The sequence below is a fragment of the Elephantulus edwardii genome, unplaced genomic scaffold, assembly GCF_000299155.1.
Source record: "Elephantulus edwardii isolate Elephantulus edwardi_28Jun2011 unplaced genomic scaffold, EleEdw1.0 scaffold00009, whole genome shotgun sequence".
Lineage (NCBI taxonomy): Eukaryota > Metazoa > Chordata > Mammalia > Macroscelidea > Macroscelididae > Elephantulus > Elephantulus edwardii.
The window spans coordinates 28,357,605-28,366,719 of record NW_006399759.1 but is presented as its reverse complement, the minus strand read 5'-3'; positions in this window follow the sequence as shown (position 1 = coordinate 28,366,719).

Sequence of the window (9,115 nt, the reverse complement as noted above, 5' to 3'; positions counted from 1 at the left end):
TGCTATTGTGAACAAAGCTCTGATAAACATAGGTGTGCATATATCTGCTTGGATGTCAGTTATAGTCTCTTTGGGATATATTCCCAGTAGTGGAATTGCTGGGTCAAATGGTATCTCTATTTGCAACTTTTTGAGTGCTGGCGAGGTTGAGGAGAAACTGGAACCCTTATTCACTTTTGGTGGGAATGTAAAATGGTCCCCCTAATTTTTAATCAGATTTAACTCTTTTCATTTGTGCAATAATAATTCACATATCCTGTTGTGATTATCTGCTACATTGTCTTTCCCACTTTCATCCCGAGTTGTTGGCCTTTCTCTTACTGATTTGCAAATATTTATACATTCTAAATAAAAGTCCTCTGTTAATTACATATATAGCAAATATACTTTTTTATTTTATGCATTTTTCTCTCTATGTCTTTCTTAATAATGAAAAAGACTTCATTTTATTGTATTCCAATTTTTCATGTTTCCCCATGATGCTTTTAGTGTTTGATTAAAAAGACTATAAGAAAGAGATTGAAGCACTTGTTGCAGAAGACCAAGGAATGCAATCTCCAGTATGGGTTACATACTGAATGAATTACATACATCTAAATTTAAAGAAAATGAAGATTCTTACCACTAGACCAATAGGCAACATCATGATGGATGGAGAGGAAATGGAAACTGCCAACAGCTTTATTTTGCTTGGATCCACAATTAACACTCAGGAAATGAGGTGCATTGTACTGAAAAAAATCTTTAGTTAGGGACCTTTCCAAATTATTGAGAAGTAATGATGGAAGCAGGAGTTGCATCTAATTCCGAAACAACATACCACTGGAAACTGTGAAATTTGAGAAAAGACAGTAGTTATAGAAAATCTTCAGTTCTTTTGTTCATAGGGTCGCTATGAGTTGTGTTTGAATTGATGCCAAACAACAACAACAATGATGTCCGTTTGAGGATTAAGTTGTGTCTGGTTGAGGCTATAGACTTTACAGTCATTTGCCACGCAGCTGAGAGCTAGACAATGAATAAGGATGATAGAAAAAGAACTAATGCCTTTGAGTTGTGGTGTTAGAGAGGAGTACTGAACAATCAATGTAAAGCCAAAAGAAAAAACATGTATGTCTTGGAGATCATGCAGCCTGAGGTCTCTTTGAAGGCAAGAATGTTGAGGCTTTGCCTCATATGTTAGGCATGTTGCTAGGAGGGACTATTCCTTGGAGAAGGACATGTTACTGGGAAAGGTAGAGAGTAGGTGAAGGACAGGAAGACCTTCAATCAGGTGGATTGACATGGTGACTGCTGCAATGGGTTCTTGTGTGTCAGGAATATGAAGAGAGCATAGGATAGAACAGGAGTCAGCTCTTTTGTTCATAGTGTTGCAGCAATGAATCATATTCAATAGCACCTAACAACTAAAACACCAAAGAGATGAGGATATTCTTCTAAATTATGCCAAGGAAATTTGACGGTTTTGTCTTTCACATTGCGCTCTTCAATTCACCTAAAAATGATTTTTGCCTATCTCTTGAGGTCTCAAGTTTCATTTTTTTCCCTTAAAGATCATCAATCATTGCAGCACTATAAATCAAGTGGTCTTAAGAATGTCTTTCTGTTGCTGAGTTCCTGATTGTATTCCATTTGACTATACATGTGTCCTTTCAGTAGTACTTTGACAGCTTACTGTTTTTGTCTGTTTTATTTATCCATTATTTTATTATTATTTTATTTATCCATTTATCCACTCACACACTCATTCATTTATTGGCAACCATCAAGTCACAGCTGACAATCCATTGCAGTCTGAGAAACTGTACCTCGTCAGATAGGACTGTTTTTAGCTGCCACCAAGTCAATCTCCAGGTCACCAGGACCTGCCATGCAATGGGATCTGGTTATTGTGAGTTACAGACTACTCAATGGTTGATTACAGAGTTGTTTTGTTTTTTAAGTGCAGTTCAAGGGTTGTATTATTAGCATTATTTATTTTGGGTTTTTTTGTTATTTTGGAAAGTGGTTTATTGGGGTGTTTGTGTTTTTTCGTTTTTTTGTTTGTTTGTTTTACCTACTGCAGGCTGCTCTGAAGGACTTGGCAAAAAATAAAGCCCGAGGAATTGATGGAATACCAGTTAACATATTTCAGCAAACAGATGTTGCCTTGTATGTTCTCACCATCCAAGAAATCTGGAGGACAACTTCTTGGCCAACTGAGTGGAAGAGACTCATATTTATTCCCATTTAAAAAAAGTGTGACCAGACAGAGGGTGGAAATTATCAAACAATATCACTAATATTACACATTAGCAAAATCCTGCTAAAGATTAACCAGAAGTTATTTGAACAGTAAGTCGACAGAGAACTACCAGAAATACAGGCTGGGTTTAGAAAAGGTTATGACACTAGGGACATTATTGCCAATGTCAGATGGATCTTGGCAGAAAGCAAAGAGTACCAGAAAAATGTCTGTGTTTTTTGACTACTCAAAAGTGTTTGACCATGTGGATCACAATAAATTATGGCTATCCTTGAGGAAAATGGGAATCTCAAAGCACTTGATCATGTTATACGAAACCTATACTTGGACCAAGAAGCAGTCCTCAGAACAGAGGAAGGAAACACTGCATGGTTCAAAATCAGGGAAGGAGTGCATCAGGGATGTATCCTGTCCCCGTACCTTTTCAATCTGTATGTAGAACAGATCATTCGGGAAGCAGGGCTTTCTGAGGAGGAGTGGGCATCATGGTTGGAGGAAGACTCATCAACAACCCACAATATGCACATGATACAATCTTGCTTGAAGAAATTGAGGAGGACCTGAAACACTTGTTGCAAAAGATTAAGGACTGTAGTCTGCACTATAGATTGAAGTTCATTATCAAGACGGCAAAGATTATCACCATTGGGCCAATTGGCAGCATCATGATAGATGGAGAAGAGATTGAGGTTGCTAATAATTACAGCTTGATCAGATCCACAATCAACACACCTGGCTGCCTGGTCAAACCCTCCCTTTCCCAGCCAACTCTTAATATGATCACCAATCATTTCTGTGATGCCTCACACCATACACTGCTATTGGTCTCTCACACTGTTGTCCATCTCTTGTTTAGGAGGATCTAAGTCCTAATCCTATGTACCAACTTCAGAGAAAGATTTTTGCTTGAGGCAGTACTTGAGGGAAGATCTTGGACACAGAGCTTCTGCTAAGTTCTATGATTTACTGTCTCTGTTTACATTACTGACACAATGTGATAATTCCAAGGTCCTAGCAGGTCTCTTCTAGATCTGATACTGTGGTGGTGTTTATTTGGCCCTTGGGCCCGAAGGATATTTGAAACTGAAGATATTCTTTCCCAAATGATGAGATTAATGTTCTTCTGGAGAAAGGTGTTACCTGATCAAGGAGATTAAAGAGCTCCGTCTTTTGTGATTCCTTGTGTTCCCAGATGCTGTATGTGTGAGGGGGCCACCCTGTTCAAATCTCAGACCCCCGAAAGAGATTTGAGACCAAAGACAGATTTGAGACTGAAGATTCACTGTATTCTCCATCTAAAACTCAAATTAACTCGCTTTTTCTTATTTTCTCTTTGGCTCTTTTATTCACGTTTAATTCTCACTACATTTAAACATTTCTTCTAAGGTTTCTTGTTGTTGTTGTTATGTGCCATTAAGTCACCTGCAGCTCATAGTGACCCACTATACAACAGCCCTGAAACCTGTTCTATCCTAGGTCAACTTTACGGTCTCAAACACACCTACCCTCATTGTCCCAGTCACCGTATCAATCCATCTCATTGATGGTCTCCCTCTCTTTCTCCGTCCCTCCACCCTTCCAAGTATGATGTCCCTCTCCAAGATCATAAAGCAGTCCCTTCTGGCAACATGTCCAGACATACCAATAGTTTCTCTATATATTACATACACCATGCTGTCTAGATGTTTCCTATATAGAATTTACTCATAACTGACCCTGCCACAGATTTCCAAATTTGTAAATCACCTAGGAGGAGATTGTTCATTTTTGTCTAGTGGATTCAAACTGTCAGAAAGGTGTGGCCTTTTAGTCAGTGGTACAACTCCTTACAGACTAAGCCACCATTAATAATTTTTACTGCATTAATTTTTTATATCGGCTATTTAAAGGTTACACAACTTATATTTGGGTTTCTTTTTTGTTTTATTACTTTTTTATAATTTCAAGTTATTTGAAATATTTGTTTTTTTTAAAAATTTACCTTTTTATCTGGATAAACATAGTAAACACCCTCATTTCAAATTGTGATTGTTTTTGTGTCTGAAGTCTGTTGGCTTGACTGCTTTGGGAGATTTTTTTAATATATCTTGCACTGTCAGATCATGAGTTTTGTGTGTCTTTCACTGTATTCTAGATATTGTTAAGGAGGATTTTTTGTAAAAGTATGCTGATTTCTGCCAGTTATCTGTAGGCTTGTTCAATCCTAAATCATCTAATTCACTTTCTGGCACTGAAATTCATTTTCTCTCTGTGTCTCTGTCTGTCTCTCTCTCACTCTCTCTCTTTCTCACTCTTTCTCTCTCTCTCCTCTACTCTCTTCTCTCTCTCCCCCCAGGTAATTTGAAACTAGGCTAGAGGGAGAGGTTGACACAGAAACAAGTACAAATGTAATATAGATAAAAAAGAATTTGTTTATTTTGGCAATTGGCGGTAAGTCTTAACGAACCTGGTTAAGGCAATATTAAGGGAATAGTAGAAAAAGTCAGATGGCTGAAAAAAACAAGGGCAAAATAAAGAAAAGATTTTTCAAGAAGTTTGATGTTCATGGGAAGGGAAAGAGCTAGGCTATCAGTCATAAGCAAGAAACGTTGGTCTTGATTACCTTTAAATTATGCTTGTATGAACCCTTAATCCTTGCCTAGGAGATAAGCTTCTTGAGGGCCAGAGATTTATTTTCTTCTCACGTGTAACTTCAGAAAAACACATCATGGAACCTTACACCCAATAGAGTAAAATTGAAATAAGACATTTCTCACTTGGGAACCATTCCGAACACTCAATCTCAACAAAATATGCATGCTTTTGTTTTATGGTCTTTATTTATCTTATTGGTAAAACTGTGGAAATGGTTAGCATATTCTCCATGGACTCATAAAAGTCACAAGCATTTGTGAGTGTTTATGAGAACACTGGCAGCCTGGGTGAGAGGCGAGAGACAAAAGAAGTGGCAGTCTTGGTGAGCAGAGTTTTTGTGCTGTCTCCTCTAACAAAACTTCCATTCTAGGAGAGGAGGCCAAAAACTCCCTTTCTGTTTAGAAAAACAAAACATTTTATTTTCAAGTTCGGGGAAAAAACCCTACCTCACAGTGTTTAGATCTTTTTATTGCTTTCAAGGATTGCACTGAACAGACATAGTCTCCAACAAGCACTCCTTTGAGAAATCTCAGGATGATGTTATCCTCTCAATAATTTAAGTGTTCTATTATGTGGTAACTTATACTTTACTACTGGGCTTAAAAATTTATATTGCATTCTTTAAGAGTCTGACATTATACTGCAAAACAGGGAGTGTGAGATGACTTAGAAGTGCTTTCATAATAACAGTATCCACTCTAGCCCTGGTGGAAGAGAGGGGAGACAGAGTTATGCTGGCCAGTATATGTTTTAGAAAGACAGGATAAAGTGTGAGAGTTCTCACTTCTTTTTTCAAATCTCTGTGTCCAGTCACAGGACTAGCTGCACGAAGCCGATCAAGAAGCATGGCTCACTCGTCAGAGAAGCAACAATGTCCAAAGTAGGATTAGGGCCAGTCTAGGGCCAACCCTCAATGAGAGAAGGGAGGTGATACATAAAATTAAGGAGAAGCTACTCAAGACACAACTGAGGAGGAGAGTTAGGTAAATATTGGACATACCTGACTTTTGCTCTTCATTATATGTGGCATTATATGTGGCATTATATGAGCTTGAACCAGATTTATACAAGAATTGTTAATGGAATCATTAACTCCCTAGATAAATAACTCCTAACTCAAAATTCATTACTATGGAGTTAGGGCCAATTCATAGCTGACTTGCCTGTAAGCTTCCTGAGACTTTAAATCACACAGGAGGAGATTGGCCATCTCTTTCCCACTGAGTATCTTGGGGATTCAAACCACCCATCTTTGTGTTGGCAGAGTAACTCCCAATCCATGAAGCCACCCAACCACCCTAAACTAACTGTTATTATTGTTACTATGTGCCCTTGAATTGGAATCAACCCATAGCTGAGACTCTAGTGGGTTTTCAGGGGTTATAAATCCCACAGGAGGAAATTGCTATTTCTTTTCTCTCCTGCGGAACACCTGGCAGATTGAGATTGCCTGTTATGGGGTTGAGTTACCACTAACTCACTGGAGCTCCCTCCTAACTCATATCCAGAATTAGAAAGATCCTGTTTTAAATCTTTTCATGGCCACTTACAAGCTGTGATCTTGAGGAAAATAAATACTTCTTTAAATGTAAAGTTCCTTATCTGTTAAAAAAAAAAAAAGGCAGGGTATTCCCAATTGCTAAGTAAGATTTGGTACATGATACTGGCTAGCACAGTAATGGATATATTAAAAAGTTAATAATTTTTATTTTCACTTTAGTAACTTACATAATAATAGTTGTTATAGTATGTTGCTGTTATGTAACATTGAGTCAATTATGACTCAAAATGACCCTATGCACAACAACCCTAAATCCTGCTCTAGCCTATGCCAACCTTATTTTCTCTGACACACCTTCCCGTCACTGAGTCAATCCATCTCATTCTGGGTTTTCCTCTCCTGCACTGTCCCTCCACCCTCCCAAGCATGATGGCCCTCTCCAAGGACTGATCCCTCCTTGCAACATGCCCAAAATATGTCAGACAAAGCTTCCGAATCCTTGCCTCCAAGGAGCACAAGGAACAGCCTGGTTTCACCCTCTCTATCATGAGCCTGTTTGTTCTCCTAGCAGTCCATGGTATATTCAATATTCTTCTTCAGCACCACCACAGCTCAAAGACATCAATTCTTGTTCTATCATCCCTAGTCATAGTCCAGCTCTCTGATGCATAGCAAGTAATCGCAAAGACTATGGCCTGATCAGGCGCACTTTAGTCTCTAGACTGACTGTACTTTGGAGAGGTCCCTGACAGCAGACTTTGCCAATGCAAGCTGTCTTTTGATTGCCTGGCTGCTGGTGCCAAGAGCGTTGATTGTGGAGCCAAGCAAAATGAAGCTGTTAACAATCTCAATCTCTTCACCATCTATCATGATGCTGCCAATTAGCCAAGTGCTGAGGATCTTTGTTTCTTGACATTGAGCTTCAATCCATATTGAAGGTGGCAGTCCTTGACTTTCTGCAGCAGGCGCTTCAGGTCCTCCTGCCTCAGTTTCAGCAAGGAAGGTTGTGTCATCTACACAGCACAGATTACTAACCCTGAAATCTAAGTTGTTAAATAGTCCGAAGAAGGTGTGTGCTGTATGTATCTTTTACAATGCAATTAAAACTCTCAAGTCTTTTCCATTAGGAGTCATCTTACCCTAGGTTATAGGTATCATTTCTGCTCAGCCAATAAGTGCAAAAACAATTCAATGAGGGAACACCCACTTTTGGCCCAGAAGGGACATTTTCAGTCCCAAACCATTGTTCATTCAGATTAGGGTTTATCTGTAGGACTTGGAAATGCAGGCTTCAGCAGGACAGCGTCTCAGCAAGAACCTTCACTGTAGCCTACAAGCTGGGCTTGGTAGACTCTGCCTTGTCATGTGTGAGCATTGAAAAACATTTTACTTAACCTGGTATAACTTCATGAATTAACCACACTAGGATTTATTATTAAGTCATTAAATCAGGATCTATGAAGGGTCTGAGATTTTACTAATTTAACAAGTTATCTTATCATAGGTCTATAGATACTGCAGAAAGAAAAGTGGCCTAAAAAGTCTGGCCCCCCTCCAGAAGGATGAGAGATAAAAAAGCTTATTATATATGACATAAGCAACACCCGAGTAACATGCCATTTCCCATCTCCACATGGCTACATGATAAGGTACAAGCTTTCTCTAAGAGAAGAATCACAGAAAAGAAACCTCAAAATTAAGAGACTCATTCCGTGTAGGGACATCTGGTAAACTTTCTTATCTTACCTTCTCTGAGTTTTTAATTGTCATTACCTTGGAATTAAAGTACATCTGATCTGGGAAACAGAAAGTAAGTCAGGAAGTCTTCCCTGTTGAGTATAATTTTTTGTTGTTGGGTACTATTGAATCAAGTACAACTCATAGTGACCCTGTGAAAAACAGATCTGAGCCCTGTTCTGTCCTGTGTTATCATCATAATCTTTGACACATTTCAATTCCATTGCTGCAGTCACTTTATCAATCCTCCTGGTTGAGCGTCTTCCTCTCCTTCACAGTCTCTTTACATTTCCAAGCATAAGGTCCCCCCTCAAGGAATAATCTCTCCTAGTAACCTGCCCAAAGTCTGCAGGACAAAGTTTTATCATCTTTGCCTCCAATGAGCACTCTGATTTCACCTTTTTTAAAGCATATCTGTTTGAGGTAGGTGTTTTTTTTTGTGTGTGTGTTAGTTTATGGGATATTCAGTATGCTCCCCAAAAACACAGTTCAAAGGCATTAATTCTTTTGTAATTCTTATTCACTCATTGTCCAGTTTCAGATGCATAGCAAGTGATGGAAAAGATCATGGTCTGCGTCAGGAACCCCTTAATCCTCAAACTGACATCCTTGTTCCTCAGTAACTTGGAGAGATCCCTCACTGTAGACTTTTCCAGTGCAATATGTCTCGATCTCCTGATTACTGGTACCAAGTGTGATGACTGTAGATCCAAGTAAGGTGAAATAATTGACAGTTTCAATATTTTCTCTATCTTAATGTTGTCTGTTGTTCCAGTGATGAGTATTTTTGTTTTCCTTATATTAAGATGTAATTCATATTGAAGGCATAAGTGTTTAACCTTCTGCACCAAGTGCTTCTAATCGACCTCATTTTCCACAAGCAAGGGTGTGTTGTCTGCATAAAGGTTATTGAAGAGGCTTCCTTCAATCCTGATGTCACATTCTTCTTCATACAGTCCAGCTCCTCAAGTCATTTTCTCATCATACTGATTAAATAG